This window comes from Homarus americanus, unplaced genomic scaffold, assembly GCF_018991925.1.
Source record: "Homarus americanus isolate GMGI-L3 unplaced genomic scaffold, GMGI_Hamer_2.0 scaffold57980, whole genome shotgun sequence".
In the NCBI taxonomy this organism is placed as follows: Eukaryota; Metazoa; Arthropoda; class Malacostraca; order Decapoda; family Nephropidae; genus Homarus; species Homarus americanus.
This window is the reverse complement of record NW_024716703.1, coordinates 7,313,997-7,333,845: the sequence shown is the minus strand read 5'-3', so window position 1 is coordinate 7,333,845 and position 19,849 is coordinate 7,313,997.

Here is a 19,849-nt window from a genome sequence, read left to right as displayed (position 1 = left end):
CCTCCTCGTTGAGCTCTGCTCCATGTAGTCCACGACTAGTGTCGTCGGCTGGGTTCAGTGTCAACATCACGTGGCGACATTGTTCTGCATTGCATGTCCTCGTGCATCGTTGTCACTCGATTGGCCACGAAGGAATGGAAGCGTCTTTCTGGGTTTCGTATGTATTGAAGGACTGCCGTACTGTCTGTCCAGAACACTGATCTATCTATATGTAATTCAAGCTCTCGCCGTAGTTGTTTGCCTGCCTTGGCAGCCAGTACTGCCGCACAGAGCTCGAGTCGAGGTATGGTCTGCTGTTTCAGAGGGGCTAGCTTGGCCTTGCAACACACGAAGGAGATATAGTGGGTTCCATCTTCACACGTGGTCCTCAGATACGATACAGCTCACTACACTTGAGGGAGGCATCGCAGAAGTGGTTTAGTTGCACGGCAGCCACTGGATTCGCATCCTCGGGTCAGGAGAACCGTGGAACGTGAACCCGTGATAGGTGAGGAAGTTCATCCAGCTATCTTTGTTATGCCACCCTGTTCTGTTCAGCCATTCGTTCATCCTTCCCAACACCTTGTCTACACTCATCTTGGAATATGATTTTGGCTCTTATGACGCTCAGAGTGATGAATCCCAGTGGATCATATATGGAGCTAACCATACTCAAAGGCCTCGTTTCGTCTCCGGTTTCTTAGGGATCTGGACCCGGACCGCTAGTTCGTCCTTTTCCAGGTCCCACAAGATTCCCATCGCTCGTTCAGTGGGGAGCCTGTCGTCTTTCAAAATTACTTCCTTTACTCCCACGGTTTTTTCTGTCTGTGGAATTGCCTTGAGAGCTTCTTTGTGATTACAGACCCACTTCGTAAGTCTGAATCCTTCTTATTGTCTGGGATTCCCGGTTCTTCATGGCGAAACGGGATGGGAAGTTGGTAGTGTCCGTCCACTTGAGTAATTGACGTTGACCACTGCATTAGGACTCTCTTGTCTTCGTCAGAGACGGGATCATCGTTACTGTAGGGCAGGGGTCACCAAACTACGGCCCGCGACGTCAGTTCATCAGGCCCGCCGTGGTAGCTCCGCCTACGCTCTGACGTTACCATGGTTTCCATGGCTTTCGTTCTGGCTTGCAAGTATTGAACAGAATGATTATGTGGCCCGTGCTCGTCATTCTTTCAGTTATCCGGCCCACTGTGAAAAAAGTTTGGTGACCCCTGCTGTAGGGGAAGTCACATTCCCAGAAGTGCCTGACTTGTTTTTCCAGATTTGTCTCCGAATTTAGTGTTGCCATTCTGACAAAGTGGTTGATCACAGCATAATCACGGCTCACCAGTTCAAGCGGTCCATTTATAGTCCAACCTAGAAGGGTGCGTGCTGCAAAACGGCTCTCCTTCCTTCCCGGTCCTTACTTCTAATGGTGCTAGTGCTTGTGGTACGTCTAGACCTATCAGAAGATCCACTCTTTTCGGTGCTTGGCGTAGCACAGTACCTCGGAGGTGTTCCCACAAGGTGGTATCTTGGGTGTCTGCAACCGACGCTTTCAGAGAAGATGGTAGATTCTCAACAACAATGACCTTGGGGATAGTGATGGATCGGCTCTTTCTCACTCCTACGCTAGCCACTTTCACACTGATCTCTTCGGTGTTTACACTATTTCTTTCTTTCATGATCGTGCCAATGGAGAAGGAAACTGGCCTCACCTCTGCCTGCAGCCGGTAAGCTAGACTACGCGTGCAATATGATCAATTGCTGCCTGAATCCAAGAGAGCTTCGGTGATCAATGCTCCTTTCACTATTGGAAGTGCAACTCTGCTGGACCCTTGTAGTCACAACTCGCAATCGTTGGGTTCTTCACGCCGATCATCAATTCCGTTGTTGGTTATGGCTTCCCTGACCCATCTATGCGGATTTCTTTTCCCCATGGTGCTTGTACCGGCTTCAATCTTCCATGATTTAGCTCCACTAGTTGCCGATTCCAGTGGTGGCATAGTGGCCTTAAGTTTACCCATTCTAGGTCGCTTGTGGTCAGGTGATATGTCTATGTGGTAGGCGCCCCCAGTGATTGCTCTCTTCACCCTTTGGAAATTGGTCTGGTGTTCTCCTCTTTCAACTTCGCCCCGTTGCACCTTGCCACTGCTCGTCAGAACTCCCGTGAAGTGCAGAAGCCTCGAGTGTACTCCAGAGCAGCCATCTATACCACATACCATCTTCTGGCTGCACTCCACTATCCGGTGATTACGACCCAGGCAGGCGAAGCATCAATGTTCTTCCCTTACGAGGGAAGTTCGCTTCCCTGTGGACATGCTGAGGAATGTCCGGCACATCTGAAGAAGGTGATATCCGTGGCATAACGTGCAGCGTTCATCGTTGGTTTCTCTGGTTGTCTTTATTCCTGAAGTTACCAGACCTACAAGTTTCTTCCTCGACGAGGATTGGCGTGAGGGTGAGTCTGCCTATATTCAGTTTGGTTCCTCCGGTCCTTGTCCCTTTGGGGCCTCCTCCGCCTTGTTGACCATATCCATAGTGAATTCCAACATCCACTAGATCCCACGAGGCTTCCCTTGCTTCCTTTTGTATTTATGCACCTTATCCACATAGTCGTCCCTTATCTTTCCCTTGAATATCTCATCTAACGTAAGTATTGATGTACTTGTCAATCTGATGTAGTTCTCCCAGAACCTTCAAGTTCCTTACGCAATTCCCCAGTTCGTCTGACAACTGTTGGGAGCCTTTCGCGTCATTTAGTCTCACAGTTGGACTTTATTAGTTGACAGACGTAAGTGTGCTTGTTGCCGTGACGTTTCTCTAATATGTCCAAAGCTTCCGTGTACCATGCTTTGGGATCTTGTATTTGCAGGCATCCTCGCAAAGCGTCCTAAGCAGAGCAGGCGTAGGTGACGAAAAATGTTTCTAATTTCAAAGCATCAAGTATCTGCGGCATCCCAACGTGTCGCTGGCAGGGTCCCTCTAACTCCAAGTATTCACCACAAGTTCCTCCGCTGAACTCCGGCGTCGGCCTTTGGGAGAATCTCTTAATTTCTTACAGTTTTCTCACCCAGCCCTCGGACCTTGGCTGGTCGTCCTTTTGGTCCTTCATCAACGTTAGTGGTTTCGGTGAGCGAGCTTGATGCTCGGAAGTACTTCTACACTCCCCCTGGTGAAATGTTCCCGGCTCCGCGGTTAAGGTAAGCGTCGGGAGTCCTCTTGGAGTAAATAGCGTTTCTTCGTCAGTTTCAGTTTCAGGAAGGACGTTTCTCTGGTATTGATAACGCCCTTCCGCGATCTTCTGTTGTCGTTGTTGTTGAGATTGTCTGGCCGTAGTTCCACACGGGCCTTTGCCTGTAGGCGGTTCGTTTGGTGGTTCCGGCTGGAGTTCTTGGTGCTGCCAGGCCGGATTTGGGATTGGGGATGGAGGTTATCCTACCTGCAGGTATGAAAGGATACTGCAGGTTTGCAAGTGTAAGCGGACCCTCGGTCAGTGAACGCTTACCACCAACCCCCACTCTTGGACGTGGTAAGTTTCAGAGTAGCGCGCCCCAGACTGGGGTCCGCACTTGCTGGGGAGGATATACTTCCTAAGCTATCTGGGTGGTGGGTATCGTGTGGTGACCCGGAGAAGGTGGTGAATGAGGTTTGTTTGGGCCTTTGAGATTGCTACTAACTCTGTTTGTAAGGTGGAGCAGTCATTAGAAAGTCTCCATAGGAGGGTCTGACCTTGGGTGTAGAAGACCGCTCCGGATCTATGATGTTTTGGTCCACCGAGCCGTCTGTGAAGTTTGATGCTGCATCAGCCGGTGTCTCGGTGGCTATGGGTTCCTGAGTTATTCTTTTGAGGTCCTCCTTCTGGAGGTTGGCTTTGCTATCACTTAGTTTTGTGCTGCCCTGACTTTGCATTCAATTCATACCTTCGGTGACGTTCTATATCATCGCTGTCATGTGAGCAAACATCTGCTGCGTCTGTTGGTATAGCTCACATAATTGCCCCTCAATCACTCCATCTGGTAGTTCCTTCTTTTCTCGGGAGACAGGTTTATCTCTGACTGCCTTGGCGGGGTGGGTGTGACGCGACAGTGTCTCATTTTTGACACATTCCCTTCCGTGTCCATGACAGCCAGAACAACGAGCGTGATCTGTCTTGCTCGATAAATGTATGCAGTAAAGCTTAGTATCAGCTACTGCTCATGGTGACATCCCACGATCGCTGATATCACACAATTGGAGATGTCACACTAATGCGTGCCATACGCACGACTGACGTCACACAGTGCCGTACGCACGAGTGACGTCACACACACACACAGTGCCATACGCACGAGAGACATCACATAAACAGTGCCATATGCACGAGTGACGTCACACAAGCGCGTGCCATACGCATGAGTGATATCCCTCAAATACGTGACGTGCCATACGCACGAGTGATGTTACATTTAACATACCACAGAGACCCCACAATCAGTGTAGGGACTCATTACACAACTGATGTCACAAACACTACTCCGGTGCCCTTACTTAATTTACACAACGTTACCTAACTGTCTCCACAACGTTACCTAGCTGTCTACACAACGTTACCTAACTGTCTCCACAACGTTACCTAACTGTCTACATAACGTTACCTAACTGTCTCCACAACGTTACCTAGCTGTCTACACAACATCATATTTTTATTAACGGAAAGCGCACTTCACACTGACCTCGTACATTTTGATCACTAACTCTCCCGCGTTTCTGTCCGAACAATTTTGGCACCGAGACCAGTCCTTTTGACACCATTTTCTCGCAGTTGCTGGAGTGGCTATCCACAATGAACACTAACACTCGAGCGCGATCGTCCGAACAATAGTGACACGATGTCCAGTTCTTCTGATTAAGATCATCTTCTTTTCGCTCCCTGCGATGACGCGATCCCCAGCTGCTCCCAGATGGTCCTATTACCTAGCGTTTTGACTTTAACCCCCCATAGGAGCGATTTTGGTTTGTGCAGGAGAATAAGACCCTTGTCGTTGACGCGATGAGTATAATTCGGTCAAAACCGGTTAAAGAACAATTCACATATAACAACTGCTGATGTAACGGGCCGAGTTTTCTCTTTTCAATAATTTACCATCCAGCTACTCTTTTTTGTTATGATTCTTCAATTCTTTAGCTATAACTTCAGATATTCTTTTCTGTTAGTATTCTATTTATTCATATAGTTATTTGTTCTGTGTAGCATTCCTTCCAATGAGTATCCTGTTTTATATACTTAATCTTCTTCCATTCTTTACATATATACTTATTCTTATATATTCTTACTTATATTCTTATATGTTCTTTATCACTATATACCTTATATTCTTATATATTCTTATATAAGTAATTCTCTTCTCAGTTCTGTATGTTCTTTATCTTAATCTTTCATGATCTATATATTTAATAATTTCTATGCTGTGTCATTAGTTCCACAATGTACATACATGTCTTATCTTTCTTTTCTTGTAGTTTCCAAGTCTTTCATTTCGTTCATATCTATTATATTCTCAGTTTCAATGTTCTTACCTTTCGGAAGTATACTGTTTTATTTCTATTCTTATACATGGGTAAGTCTGGGGAACCATGTTACTCTTAGTACAACTCTTTTTATACTTACACAGGGTAGCTGCCACCACCCAGACTTTTCATTATATAACAGAACTCATGGAAGGGTTTTGGGTAGTGTGGTAGATGTATAGGCACGTGAGTAAGTATTATTTTCTGGGAACCAATGTTTAGAAGGAGTAGAGTGGTGATACTCGTAGTTTACTAATTCAATATTTATTAACACAGTGAGTGGAGAAGGTGCATCTTACATTCACTCAGGCTAAACAGAACCGCAATTAACTTACTACGTCATCAAACACTTCAAGAGCTTATTACCTCATTAAATACCTCCAAATACTTATTACTTCATTAGACAATTGTTGTATTATTCCTCTGACAAATGGGATTCAGTAATTATACACAAGATATCACTGGACCCTCAGGTCTTACTTTTACAAGTAACAAACTACATCTTCATTCTTGGTTACAACATTTAACAATCAATATATTATTCCATTGTTACTGCAAGTGGATAATATGACACACTTGACATTATCCCAAATCAAATTATAACCTCACGTTCTATCGTCATGAACATGATACTTTTCCTTCAGTTCATGTACTCAACTCACATAACATATTTCCTGGTAATATCCACATTTATGGTTTCACTGCATAACCTGGGATTTCCATCTGTTAGTTAATCCCTCAATCAAGATACAATAATACTTAGGCCCGTGTAACTGTGAGGAGTGCCTCAGGGTATATATCCCAGGTGTCTCCATAACAAATGAAGATCGCTGTCAGGGGTTCGGTTGTAGACCGACACACGCCAAGGGAGCTGCCGCCTAAGTTGCAGGAAAAGGACTTCCCAGTTTAATCCTGTCGAATTAACGGCATAGTCCAACTCGGCTACCGACCCACGGTAGCCGATGAGTATTCAGCTCCACACACTGGCCTGGAGATACGTTGAGGAAGAGTCACGAATGCGTCAATAATTTACTTCAACTATACAAAACATACGTCTGGCAACGGTCCAGCCGATATCTAAATCTCTACGTTACTCGACTTAATTGGCACAGAAGTTACTATGTTAAAACATGAACACTGATATTCACAAAATTGACTAAGTTAGACTGAATTAATAGGCGGCGGGGAACACACGTGAACATACCTGGAGATACGTTGAGGAAGAGTCACGAATGCGTGATTCTCCCTCGTGTAGAGGCATATACGTGCACCCGCGGGGCAGCTTGGGCCTCCATATTCATGCCAGAAAGGTCGATCTTACCAACAACATACCTTCTCTACCATTTTGGATCACCGTATACTTAATTATGAACTCCGGTATTCCTGATCAGGGTAATTTCCTATGTCTATTCATATAATCTAATCAGAGGTTGAGCTTGCCAGGGAAAGGTGGAATATACACGTTGATAGCATCAATTCTGCGAGCTCAGGCCTGAGGCGAACAAGGACCTATTCACAGGGAGACGTTAGATCTTGGAGATTATACCGGTTGACAGAATAATTCAGGAAATTAATGACTTTCTTAAATAGACAACTGACTCTAACTAAACTACAAACATCAGATTCTCTGATGTCGGGGCGACAAAATACTATAACTTCAGTAGTGATCAGAAACTCATGGGTGTCCCCACGGACAACATAAAATACGCCACTCTAGCTGGCAAACTCAACACTCGCTTACTTGACACGTCTTACTAACAATAAGGACAGTTGAAGCGTTCAACACCACTCACAATGGATCTTGAATGTTCCAACTGTAAACAGACATATCTAAGTTGACTCAAAATAAGGGTGTTCTCTCTCACATTCAAATTCATTTTATAGAGAGGTTGGTTTCAGTAAGTCAGAGAAAATGGGATAACGGAGGACTGAGGTGTCTTGAAGTGATGAGAAAACGGACTCCTCAGATGGAGGACTCAAAATAAAAGCAGAGTCACATGTTTTGTGGGCTATTGAGCGTAATATGAATCATTTGATTTTGGCGTTAACTGACGTGTATGACCGTGGTCGTTACACTGATACATCAGGACACAGTTTGTATAACATGATCAATATACAGTACATAAATACACTCATTAAAGTTATTTAGAGTTCTTAGAGGAGTTAATAGTTCACAATCACACTCACGTTTTGGGGTCTAGGGTTTGACCAACGAGAACAAATATAATATCCTCCTGGTAGATGTTGGATGAACGAAAGTTCAAGATGTTGTCTCTACGGTAGACTGCGATAGGCTGTCCCTCAGGCAGTCATACAGCTGCTACCAGCTCCATCTCGCTTAGTAAGCTATCCTGAGTTGTCAACAGTTTCTTCAATCAACATGTGGTCGGCACGTGGAGATAACAATTACAATTGCACAGCCTGTTCTACCTGTGTTTGTCTGCACAGAACCATCAGTAAAAGAATAACATTCACTTGATTTATTACTCTCTATGTGTCTATTAATAGTTTCTATTGTGACACATTTCATCACATTGGTGTTTAACATTTGCTTACTACCAACAGGAGTGTAATTAATAGGAACTGATATATCCAGCCAAGGAGGAATGGCATTAATGGGTTCGTCTGGGGTGATTGGGACATTCAGTTTCAAGAGATCTGTAACACTTTTATGAAGCCACGCCCCAAAGAGAGTCTTTTATGGAAGATTAGCGAGACAGGCAGGATTATTTAGATAGAACATCAACTCAGTTTGAGCTGTAGTGTCATGATCGTGATGACGGCTAACCTGAAAACCTTAAGGATTCATATTACGCTCAAACGTCCACAAAACCTTCTGAGTCCCCCAGTGGAAACGTCCCCCGTTTTCTCTGTTTCCCCGCCTTTGTTTAGATGGAACTTTGAATATAATCCACGGATTTCGTAGCCTTCGCTGTGTGTTGGGACCTGTTGCCATCCAACCCTTTGTAATCAATTTAATTTTGCTTTTGATAGCTGAGTCAGAGCATTGTTAGTGAAGATAATAGTAGGGAATGAAACTGAGTTCATAGTCTCAGTTTCAACGTCAGAGTGTACAGTAAATTAATTCATCGGAATAGAAGTAGGTGGACTCCCTGGCCTATTTTGAGTGAGGGCGCCGCGGGCATTTCTACCGTTAGTGAGTGCCCGTCCCTTCACCCATACAGGTATGCCATTCCACGCTGTGTTGTAATTCGCCCTTCTTTAAGTGATTTGACCCAATTAATAGTTGACTGTGCAAGTGTTACAGTAACGTAGTTGATATGCTCTGAGTGAAGTCATATTTACGTCTTTAACGTCCCCTGAAACGTGATGTTGTTGTCACCGTTAGTGAGTGCCCGTCCCTTCACCCATACAGGTCCCTGACGCAGCCTAGGCCGTGTCTGTAGCGTGGATGTTGTATCCACTATGTCTGGGGAGATGTCCGAGGTCCAGTAGGATCAGTTACCTTCGTGACACCCGGCCGTCAGACACTTCAGACTACCTATTAGGGTGTGTCATAGGAGGGAAGATCAGCTAAAACTAATGGCCCATCACTTTTTTGGTAGATTTTAGTGTATATAAACAGAAAATAATTTCAGTTTCAATATTTTGCAACCTTTTGCAAGGTAAATTTTAGCGTGAAATTTATCGAAAATCTAACGTACAGCTGCATTAGTGCATTACAATTAAATAGTGAACATTGCTTTCTGACTTCATTCTTTAACAACCCAACTAACAATATTTTTTTCTGTTTCAGATTCTGATGCATATATAAGTTGATAATATTTGCGATGGCTGCTTGTGTCAGGACGAGGAACCAAAAATCCAGCCATCTCAGTCACTATCTTGGGTCTGGGAGAGAGCTCCTAAAGTCGGAGTTGCCTACATTGAGAGATGCTTTGAGATACGGTGTTTTAATCAGGCAAATCAGTGAAAAGAACCAAAGAACTTACACAAACAAAGACATTGCCAGTGATATGACCAAAGCTGTCTTGGCACAGTACACTCTGGCTGACGCTCAGTTCAAGCCTCCAGTCATAACAAGTCAGAAGAAGATTAGTGAGAGACTGCTAGCCAGTTGGGAAAAGGCAAGAGATATCTCTCTTGGGAGAGGAAAACTTGCAGTTAAGGACAGCTTTGCCAAGCAACTGGACCAGTTATTTGACATAATTACTTGCAAGTGCCCAATTGTTCTCTGTCCTGAGTTTGGATGCGATCGTGACTGTAAATCCGAGGCCCACATCTCCTGTATTTGCAAACGTGAACTGAAGATTCCTGTGATCGAACTGGCATTTGTCAAAGCACAGAGAGAGAAGACTGGCAGTATATGGGCTCTCATGATTTCTAGCCAAGATATTCCGGAGTCCAAGAGACAGGAGGCTGCCACAGAGAGACAGAAGAGGAGAAGAGTTGCCGAGGAAAAGAGACTTGAGAAGGCTCAGGGTGAGGTAAAAAAGGCCGATGATTGGAGTCAAGCTGATTCAGAGTTTAATGACTTCCCCATGGCTGATCCGAGTGCTGACCAGGAGAATGGTGACTTTGTCCCTAACCCAGAAAATAATGATCCCAAACCTTCCAGGCATAAGATTCGAAATAGGAAAGATATCCTGAGCATAGCTCTGGCCAGCATGCGACACCACACTGGTCTCAGAGAAACTGCAGAGATAGCAACAGCTGCCTGGGTTGACGGTGGTTTGATAACACCTGATGATGTTCACCTGGTGATAGATCATAACAAAGTAAGGAGAGCTCAGGAGAAACTTGTCAGTAACCTAGAAGAGGAGTTTGATAAAGGGATAAGAGAAAATGGAATCAATTGTTTGTTCTTTGATGGGAGAAGGGATGGCACTAAAGTGTTCATGAAAGTTGGAGATTCTGACAAGTTGTTCCCTGCCATGGTGAAGGAGGAACACTACTCCTGCTGCAGTGAACCAGGAGGGAAGTATTTGTGGCATTTCACTCCAGAGAATGATGACATCAGGAAACCAGCTGAGATAGTGGCAGATAACATTGTGAACTGGCTCAGAGAGAGGAACGTAGACCAGACCCTGCAGGCCATTGGAGGGGACAGCACCAACACGAACACAGGGTGGCAAGGGGGGGTCATACAGTGGATAGAGCGGAAGATTGGGAGGAAGCTGGTCTGGATTGTTTGTGACCTCCACACCAACGAGTTGCCACTCAGACATCTGATCCAGGAGCTGGATGGCAAGACTCTTTCAAACAACAGATGGTCTGGTCCTCTTGGCAAGATGCTGGACTCTGCCACTGAGTTAGAAATAAATCCGAGCTTTGAAAAAATCACAGTTGGCCCTCCACTCGTTGAGCTTGCACATACTGTCATTGACGACCTGAGTACTGACCAGTACTATGGTTACATGATTTGCAGTGCCATCAAAACTGGGGTCATGCCTGATAGACTTGCTTACCTGCAGATAGGTCCAGTCTCACATTCTAGGTGGCTCACAACGGCTCTCAGGTTCTGCAGAATTTGGGTCGCTCATCATAAACTGAAAGGGAACCAGCTTCACAACCTGAGACTTATTGTCCAATTCATCGTGAGTGTCTACTTGCCAAATTGGTTCAACACCAAGGTCAAGTCATCGTTCTCCGAAGGTCCGAGGCATGTTCTCTTCCAGCTTGAGCTCCTGAGGAGTCAGCCAAGGAAGGTTGTTCAGATTGTGGAGCAGACTGTGAGGAGATCTTCCTGGTATGCTCATCCCGAGGCAGTTCTGCAGACAATGCCTGCAGTAAGGATGAGGAGGAGAGAAGAGTGGCAGTCAAAAGATCTTGGATATGAGACTTATGAGAGGATCTGGGCATGACGAATCAGTTGGTGACGATTCCTTCAGGGTCAGGAAGACTCCTGAAGTCAATCTAGGTGCCAAGACCCTCACTGATCTCATAGATCTGGATAACATCCAGGCTGGCAGTGAGCCCCTCTTACCTGCAGCCTCACCAATGTTCAAGTCAGAGCTTTCCTGGACAACCCCATGCATGTCCCTGCCTGCACACCCAGAGTATAGAGCGTTGTGTACAGCAAGTGAGCGAGGCCAGCAGTCACGTGTACAGCCAGGAGAGGAGGGAAGGCTACATCCGAGCTCAGGTGGTCAGCAGGGAGGTGATGAGTAGAAACAGAAGCAAGAAAGACATGTTCTCTATGGTTTTTGTATTTGATGATTTTGTTTTCTAAAGGAATATTAAATTTAATAAATGTGTCAAGATCATTCGTTTCACTATTCTGGATCATTTTCATTCTAATAAATTAACCTGATACATTTACTTTACTTTAAATAAGCTATTTAGTGGTGTTGGTAAAAGGGTGGGAATACTGAATTTTCATAAGATTTCAAGTTAAAATTTACCAAGCAAAAAATGAAAACTTTTCAAATCTGAAGCTATCACATGATTCTGCACATAGAACTACATCATTAATACCATGGGCCGATTTTTCAAACTCAAAAAAATAAAATTCGCCTCAGTATGACACACCCTACTACCTATAGCCCCCATAGCTGGCTCGTCTGGCCCTAACGCTCGGCCTGCGAGGTGACCCCGGATCACCTAGCCACACACCACTACCAGCCCCCATCATTGGTGGATGAGTGTCTAACTCAGTAGGGCTATTTGTGTGGTGGAATTAATCCACTGGGATCTTCAGAGTTCGTCGGAAAGTACTCCATGGTGGCTGGACCCCATGGCTGTTGCTTGAGTATCACCCCTGACGACTGAAGGTGGTAGTGGCAGTTGCCCTGGTCTTTATGGTGCTAAGTGACTATAAGGGTTGGAAGTGTTATTGAGTATGTCCACCCAGTAGGGTTGGAAGTGTTATTATGTCCACCCAGTAGTGGTGTGAGTATGTTGAGCCTGAGGGCCTAGTACTAGATTTCGTCTGTTGGTACAAATAAATTCTTTCTCCTAATTTCATATTCATGCTTAAATAAATTTTGTATTTGTATATTGTGTCTATTATTTACCTACAGTATTTACCGTTATTTCTTCCCTATTGCTTGATACTATCATTACATCTACCCACGAGCCTCCTCTCGTCACGCTACCAATGGTAATAAGTATGAGAGTAAAAGGAATTGTTACTGGCACACAGAGGCCCTCATAAAAGGTGGCAGTAGTGGCCCTCATAAATGGTGGCAGCTCAGGCCCTCATAGTACTTTGGGGAATATTGTTCTTCAAAACTTTGACACAAAACATGGTATTAAGTAGAGCTATCCTCTCAGATAGGGAGGGCAGTCCGAGCTCTTTCCTCATGTTTACAATTTAGGTTGAATTTGGGCATCCTAGAATGATGCGCATGGCTTCATTTTGCACTACCTTAAGGCTGTTGAGTTGTTTAGGCGGAATAGTCACAAGATGGAGAGCATGATAGTCAACTACATTACGAATGAAGTGAAGATAGAAAGTACGAGCATAGGTGATGTTAATTCCATAGCCCTTGCCAATAAGAGTCCTTAGGGGTTTAATGCGCTGCATTAGTTTGGCACAAAGGTTGCCGACAAAGTTTGCATCATTCACACAAATTCCAAGATAGTTATAAGAGCTACATAGTTCCAAGGGCATGCTGTTAATGTTAAAGTCACGAGGCTGAGGGTGAGCAGGATGAGGAATGAGGACCCTCGTCTTGTCAACAGATATTATGAGACCACATTCCACAGTCCTCCGAGCAAATACATCCAGCAAGGCTTGGAGCCTGATCTTGGTCTGGGTCATAATGCAGATATCATCAGCATAGCATATTACAGCCTCGTTTGGCTGAGCTGGAATGTCAGCAATAAGCTTGTGCATCAGTATATTAAAGAGCATAGGACTTAACACTCCTCCCCGAGGCGTGCCAAGCTCAAATGATCTCATTCTGGCACTTTTGACTCCCCTAAACAGAACACTGGCATACCTGTTGGACAGATAACCCTTTATCGATGTCAGGAGGTTACCTTGGATGCCAAAATTAGCTAGTTGCTCAAGTAAAATGTCTCTATTAGCTACACAACATGCTGACTTAAGGTCTATGAAGGCTGTTTGTGTCTTATCTTTTGAGTGAACAAGATATACTGTACTGCAAAGCATGTCTGTGTGCTGCGCCCGGGCATGAACCCATACAGATTAGAGGCCAGTTTGTCTTTGACTTGAAACATGAGACGATTGAGAATAACTCTTTCAAGGACTTTACACATACAAGATGTGAGTGAAATGGGACTGAAGTTTGGAGAGTTAGGTTTAGGGATTGGTACTATGTTTCCATGAGTCCATGTCTTAGGCAAAATACCCTGTGTGAGGCTCCTTTGATACAACTCAAGCAGTGGATGGTTAGGGACATCATTTAATAATATCAGGGTGTTGTAGGTTATGCCATCCTCACCAAGGGAGGACGACTCACCTTTCATTAGTGCTGTTGTTAGTTCGTGGTGTGTTATAGGAAACTGGTCGGTAAGGTCTGGTGAGGAACAGGCTATTTCAATATTGAAACCCCTATTATTGTGTATCGTGTTAAGATATTGCTGTATGTCAGGAGGCAAGGAAGTGATTTGTGACACACTAGACCATTGGTCTACAGCATGTCAGCATATTCTGCAGGGCTGTGATGAAGCTGGACTGGGGTGGGTGACTTCGTAATGGCTCTAATTTTGTTCCACACTTCTGCTAGAGTGGTTGTTCTATTAATCCCCTGTAAGAATTGTTCCCTGTAGGTTATGTATCTATGCTACTGTGCCGAGTAGCAACCTTGTATATAAGCTACTGTGCCGAGTAGCATCTATGTATATAATTACGTGGCAACACTGCACATGTTATGTGGCAACATTGCCCCTAGGCTGCCATATGACAAGGCAGTCTCAGTCTGACTTCGTGAGCTGTGCATGGCACACGCTAGTCACCGCTTGTATTTCTCCTATCCGAATAAATGGACTTCAGTGTTACCCGGTGTTTCCCTACCCATCATTGCATTATTCAGGGAACACTTGGAACCTTCATGGCGCAGTGACTAGGATCTGTGGACTTACAAGTGTGTGAACAATGGACAGTTAGCCGGCGATGTGCGACTGCTGGCGATGTGATGTGCGCGTCGACTCTTCATGTGTTGTGTGTGTTGTGTTGTGTTTTGCCGTGATGTGCAGTGTTGGGCCGTCACAGTGCTTTTTAGTGATGGTGGCAGTGTTAGTGTCAGTGTATTAGTGTGTCTAGAGCTGAAAGTTGAGCATTGGCCTGTTTTTTTTTTGTGGTACCCACGGAGTACGCAGGCATACACCCTTCTCGTGTGACATCCGGGGAGGCACTAACGTTCTCACCCCCACGGCGGCTCTAGCCACCGGCAGTAAGGCCACCACGGAGTGCATCTGCTGTCTCAGACACACACACACGCACACACGCACTCACTCACGGACAGAACAGTGGACTCTATGCGTTATTTCTGCGCTGTTTATGTCATATATATGTGGTTCGAGCTGTTGAGGCGCCACTTTATATACTAAACAGTGCAGTCCACGCACACACTAAGATGGGCGGTAAGAAGGGGCAACGTCAAGATGGGAGACACGACTCCCCACCACCTTCCCCTCCACCGGGCGCAGACTCTCATCCTCCACCTCCAGTGACGGACATTGCCACAATTCTGAGGTGGATGGACGACCGGGACAAGCGACGCAGAGAGATGGAATTTCAGAGGGAGGAGATACGAAGAGAGGAGGAAAAGGCGCGCTTTGATGCAATATTGGCGACCCTGGCGCTAACCCACCCTCCCTCACCCGCGCGCCAAGGCGCCAGTACCCTCCCTCCTCCACCACACCAGCGTCCTCCAGATACTCTTGCTACTCCAACAGCTCCCAAGGCATCTGTTCAACCCCCACCCGCCCTCTCACCAGCCGTCACGTTTCAGCTTTTTCGTGAGTGGAGGCGGCGTTGGACAGATTACTCCACGATGGTGGACTCTGACAGCATGCCTCCAAACAAACAGCTCATCCAACTGCGGATGTGTTTGTCGCTGGAGACCCAGAGAGTTTTGGAGCACACATTGCAAGTGCCTCCCGATTCTACCTCTTCAGTGACGGATGTGCTCGACCTTTTACAGGAGCACGTTAAAGGTCGGAATAACGAGGCCTTGCGTCGCCGCGCCTTCACCAGCTGCAAGCAGGCGGAGAACGAATCCTTTGATGACTTTTTTGTACGCTTGAAGAGTTTGTCAAAGGAGATCGACGTCTGCAAGGCGCACAGCCGGGAATGTGAGGAAGCCTGGATCAAGCACGGGATCTTGACAGGTGTCAGGCACGAAGAGTTGGTGCAGCGACTCATCCCCCTGGATGCTTCCTCCACACTCCAGGTGGTAGTGACTGAATGTCGGTCGTACGAGGCCACCAAGTCCGCCACCTCTGCCTTACGGGCCCCACCTGCTGTGAGAGCTATCTCACAATACAAGAAGGATAAGATGGCGGGCAACAACGTGAAGGCTGCCGCACGTTCTTCCACGCCTCCGCCTAGTGCTTCCTGTGGCAGCTGTGGAAAGCAGCATGGCCCCAAGACATGCCCGGCCACCGACGCACTGTGTCGTGGATGTGACCGTAAGGGCCACTGGTCTAACACAGACAGGTGCCCTGCACGAGGCCACAAGTGTCAGGCCTGCAGTCGCTATGGACACTACGACAAGTGCTGCCGCCATCCCAAGCCTAAAAGCCCGAGACGAGGAGGAAAGCAGCGCACTTCCGTCGGGGTGGTTCGCACGCATCCCCCTTCAGATGACCTACACAGCCCCAAGCAGCAGCTGAGTCACATCAGGAGGGTGGAATCGACCACACGCCCCAGGGCTACCCCTTCCCCTACCATCCGCGTCGCCGTCACACACGGTGATGTGTCGGGTCACATCGAGGTGATACCGGACACCGGCGCTGATACTACGGTGATAGGCCTGAAGCACCTCCAGAAACTGGGCCTCACCAAACGCGACCTGGGACCACCACCGCAGCTGCAGTACTACAATGCTGACGGTTCCCAGATGCCAGATGCTGTGGGCTCCTTTCAAGCGGAGATCACTTATGGCGACAGGTCGTGTCACGGATGGATCGACGTGCAGCCTACTCTCGCTACACCCTTGTTGTCGTGGGAGCACTGCAAGGAGTTAGGCGTGGTGCCCAGAGACTTTCCCGAGCAGATCCCAGCTGCTCGGTACACCGCCAGCAGGGTGCGTGAATCACCGAGCGACGCGCCTGGCACTGCCGCACAGAGCGGCCCAGAACCCGCGTCCACTCCCGCCCCGCCTCCACCCAAGTCACGGCTGCTTCCTCTTCACAGCGAGACGGCTCCTTCAGCCACAAGGGCCTACTTCCTGAAGGAGTACTCGGATGTGCTGGTGACGAAGGAGGCCCTACGGACCGCGCCACTGAAGGCTATGGCGGGTCCACCTATGAGGATACACCTGCGGGAAGATGCAAAGCCGTTTGCCACACACACTCCCCGGTTGATCCCTCTCGCCTTCAGGGATTCAGTCAAGAAGGAACTGGATTCCATGGTGGCCCAGGGTGTCATCGTACCCGTTGGTGACGACATGTCCCCTTGGTGCCACCCTCTAGTCGCTGTGGCTAAGACTAACGGTAGTGTGCGAATTACTACCGACTTGTCCAAGCTTAACAGCCAGGTGTCCCGTCCCGCCCACCCTTCACCCACACCTTTTGCAGCTATACAGAGTGTGGATCCGAAGGTACAGCACTTCTCGACGATGGACGCCCTCTGTGGTTACTGGCAGATCCCACTGAAGAAGGAGGATCAGCCACTGACCACTTTCATCACGCCTTACGGACGCTTCCGCTACTGCCGCGGCCCTATGGGATTCGCTGCTACGGGGGACGCCTTCTGTCTCCTTGGTGACATGGCACTTCAAGCGTGACCAACTGCGTGAAGGTAGTGGACGTCCTCCTCTACGATGAGGACTACCTGACGCACCTTCGCCGCATCGACGAGGTACTGACCAGGTGTAGGACGCACGGCATCACTCTGAATGCCGAGAAGTTCGTCTTGGCCGCACCTGCAGTGTCCTTCTGTGACTACCGACTCTCAAGGGATGGCATTGCTGCAGACCCGGAGAAAGTTCGCGCCATAACGGACTTTGCAAAACCTGCCAACCTTACGGTTCTCAGGTCTTTCATGGGCCTGGTGAACCAGCTGGCAGAATTTTCTCCTGACGTCTCCGCTGCTGCCGGGCCTCTCCGCCCCCAGATGAGCCCCAAGAGGACTTTCACGTGGACCCCTGACCACAACCTCGCCTTTCAAAAGGTGAAAGAGGCACTGTCAAGTCCACCTATCCTTGCTACTTTCGACCCAGCGCTCACCACCGTCCTCCAGACAGACGCCTCGCCCCTGTACGGGGTTGGTTACGCCCTGAAGGAGAAGATTTTGGCCTTCGTCTTCACTGCGGCCTGGCGCGCAGGTAAGGAGTTGTGCATCCCGGATGCCCTCTCCCGCTCCCCAGTCAGCTGCACTACACCTGAAGACGAGATGCTCAGCACCGAGGCCGGTTTCTCCGTCAGCAACATCGTTACTTTGCAGGCCGTACAGTCCCTCGCCAGCACCCAAGCCTCAGTGTCGCCACCCGACAGCGATCTGGCCCTTGAGGAACTACGGACCGCGGCACGCGACGACCCCTCCTACACTCAGCTCTTGGAGAGTGTGAGGACTGGGTTCCCTCGCGACCGTTTTGACCTCCACAACGCTCTACGCCCATATTGGAAGATACGTGAGGACCTCTATGCAGATGGGGACCTCGTCCTATACGGTGCCCGTGTGGTCATCCTTGCAGCTCTCCGTCGTCGCGTTCTGGCCCGCTTACACGGCAGCCATCATGGAGCAGAGGCCACCAAGTGCCGCGCAAGGCAGGCTGTGTACTGGCCCGGCATTGACGCGGATATCGTCAATACGGTCCGTGCCTGTGAGCCGTGCCAGGTCATGCAGCCCAGTCAACAGCAGGAGCCCCTCTTGTGCGACGACGAACCCACCAGGCCCTTCGAGTCCGTGTCGGCTGATTTCTTCAGCACAGCTGGGAAACATTTCCTAGTTGTCGCCGACCGACTCTCTGGCTGGCCTGTGGTGGTAATCTGTGGCCCAGCCACGACGTCCGCGGCCACCATTCGCCACTTCCGGCACCTCTTTCGTGACCTGGGCGTCCCCGTACGTCTGCGGACGGACGGTTGGCCACAGTTCACCAGCCGGGACTTTACAGGATTCCTGGAGCGTTGGGGAGTCCGCCACATCGTGTCAACACCCCACTTCCCACAGTCAAACGGCCATGCTGAGGCTGCGGTCAAGACAGTCAAGCACCTCATCCTCAAGGTGGCCCCTTCAGGCAACATAGACTGTGAGGCGTTTGACAAAGGACTCCTGGAGTTACGTAATTTTCCTACCCACACAGGGCGCTCCCCTGCCCAGATCCTGTATGGTCACCCTCTCCGCTCTTGCGTTCCTGCACACGCCAAGGCCTTTGTGAAGGAGTGGCAGACCAGAGCCGAGAGCTGCGACTGCCGCGCCGCTTCACGTGCCCAGGACGCCGAGGCTCGGTATGACGACCGTGCCCGCCCTCTTCAGCCACTGGAGATTGGTGCCCTTGTCCGCGTCCAGGACCAGACGACGACACGTTGGGACAAGGTGGGCATAGTGATGGGCGTCGGCCGGTCGCGGGACAACAAGGTCAGGATGCCGAGCGGCTGTGTCTGGTGGAGGAACCGCCGCTTCCTCCGGCCAGTCCCACCCCCTGCTGCTGGCCCCCTGACTGAGGACGAGTCCCCTACACCTCACGAGGATCCGCCCCACAGTGCACCTCGACGCTCGGAGCGACTTAGGACTAAGAAGTCCGCTCAAGACAAAGACTATGAGCGTGAGGGGGGGAGGGAGATGTAGGTTATGTATCTATGCTACTGTGCCGAGTAGCAACCTTGTATATAAGCTACTGTGCCGAGTAGCATCTATGTATATAATTACGTGGCAACACTGCACGTGTCATGTGGCAACATTGCCCCGAGGCTGCCATATGGCAAGGTAGTCTCAGTCTGACTTCGTGAGCCGTGCATGGCACACGCTAGTCACCGCTTGTATTTCTCCTATCCGAATAAATGGACTTCAGTGTTACCCGGTGTTTCCCTACCCATCACTGCATTCTTCATGGAACACTTGGAACCTTCATTCCCAATAGGTGTTTCTCACCTGACCTTTGAGTTCACGAAATTCTCTGTTAGCTTTGAGGAATGCCAAGAGGTTATCACTAGTTTTATTTTGCTTATAAGTGTTGGCAAGCTGTTGCTGGTATTGCCCTGACTATGTAGTCAAGGTGAATGAGGCGATTGCAAG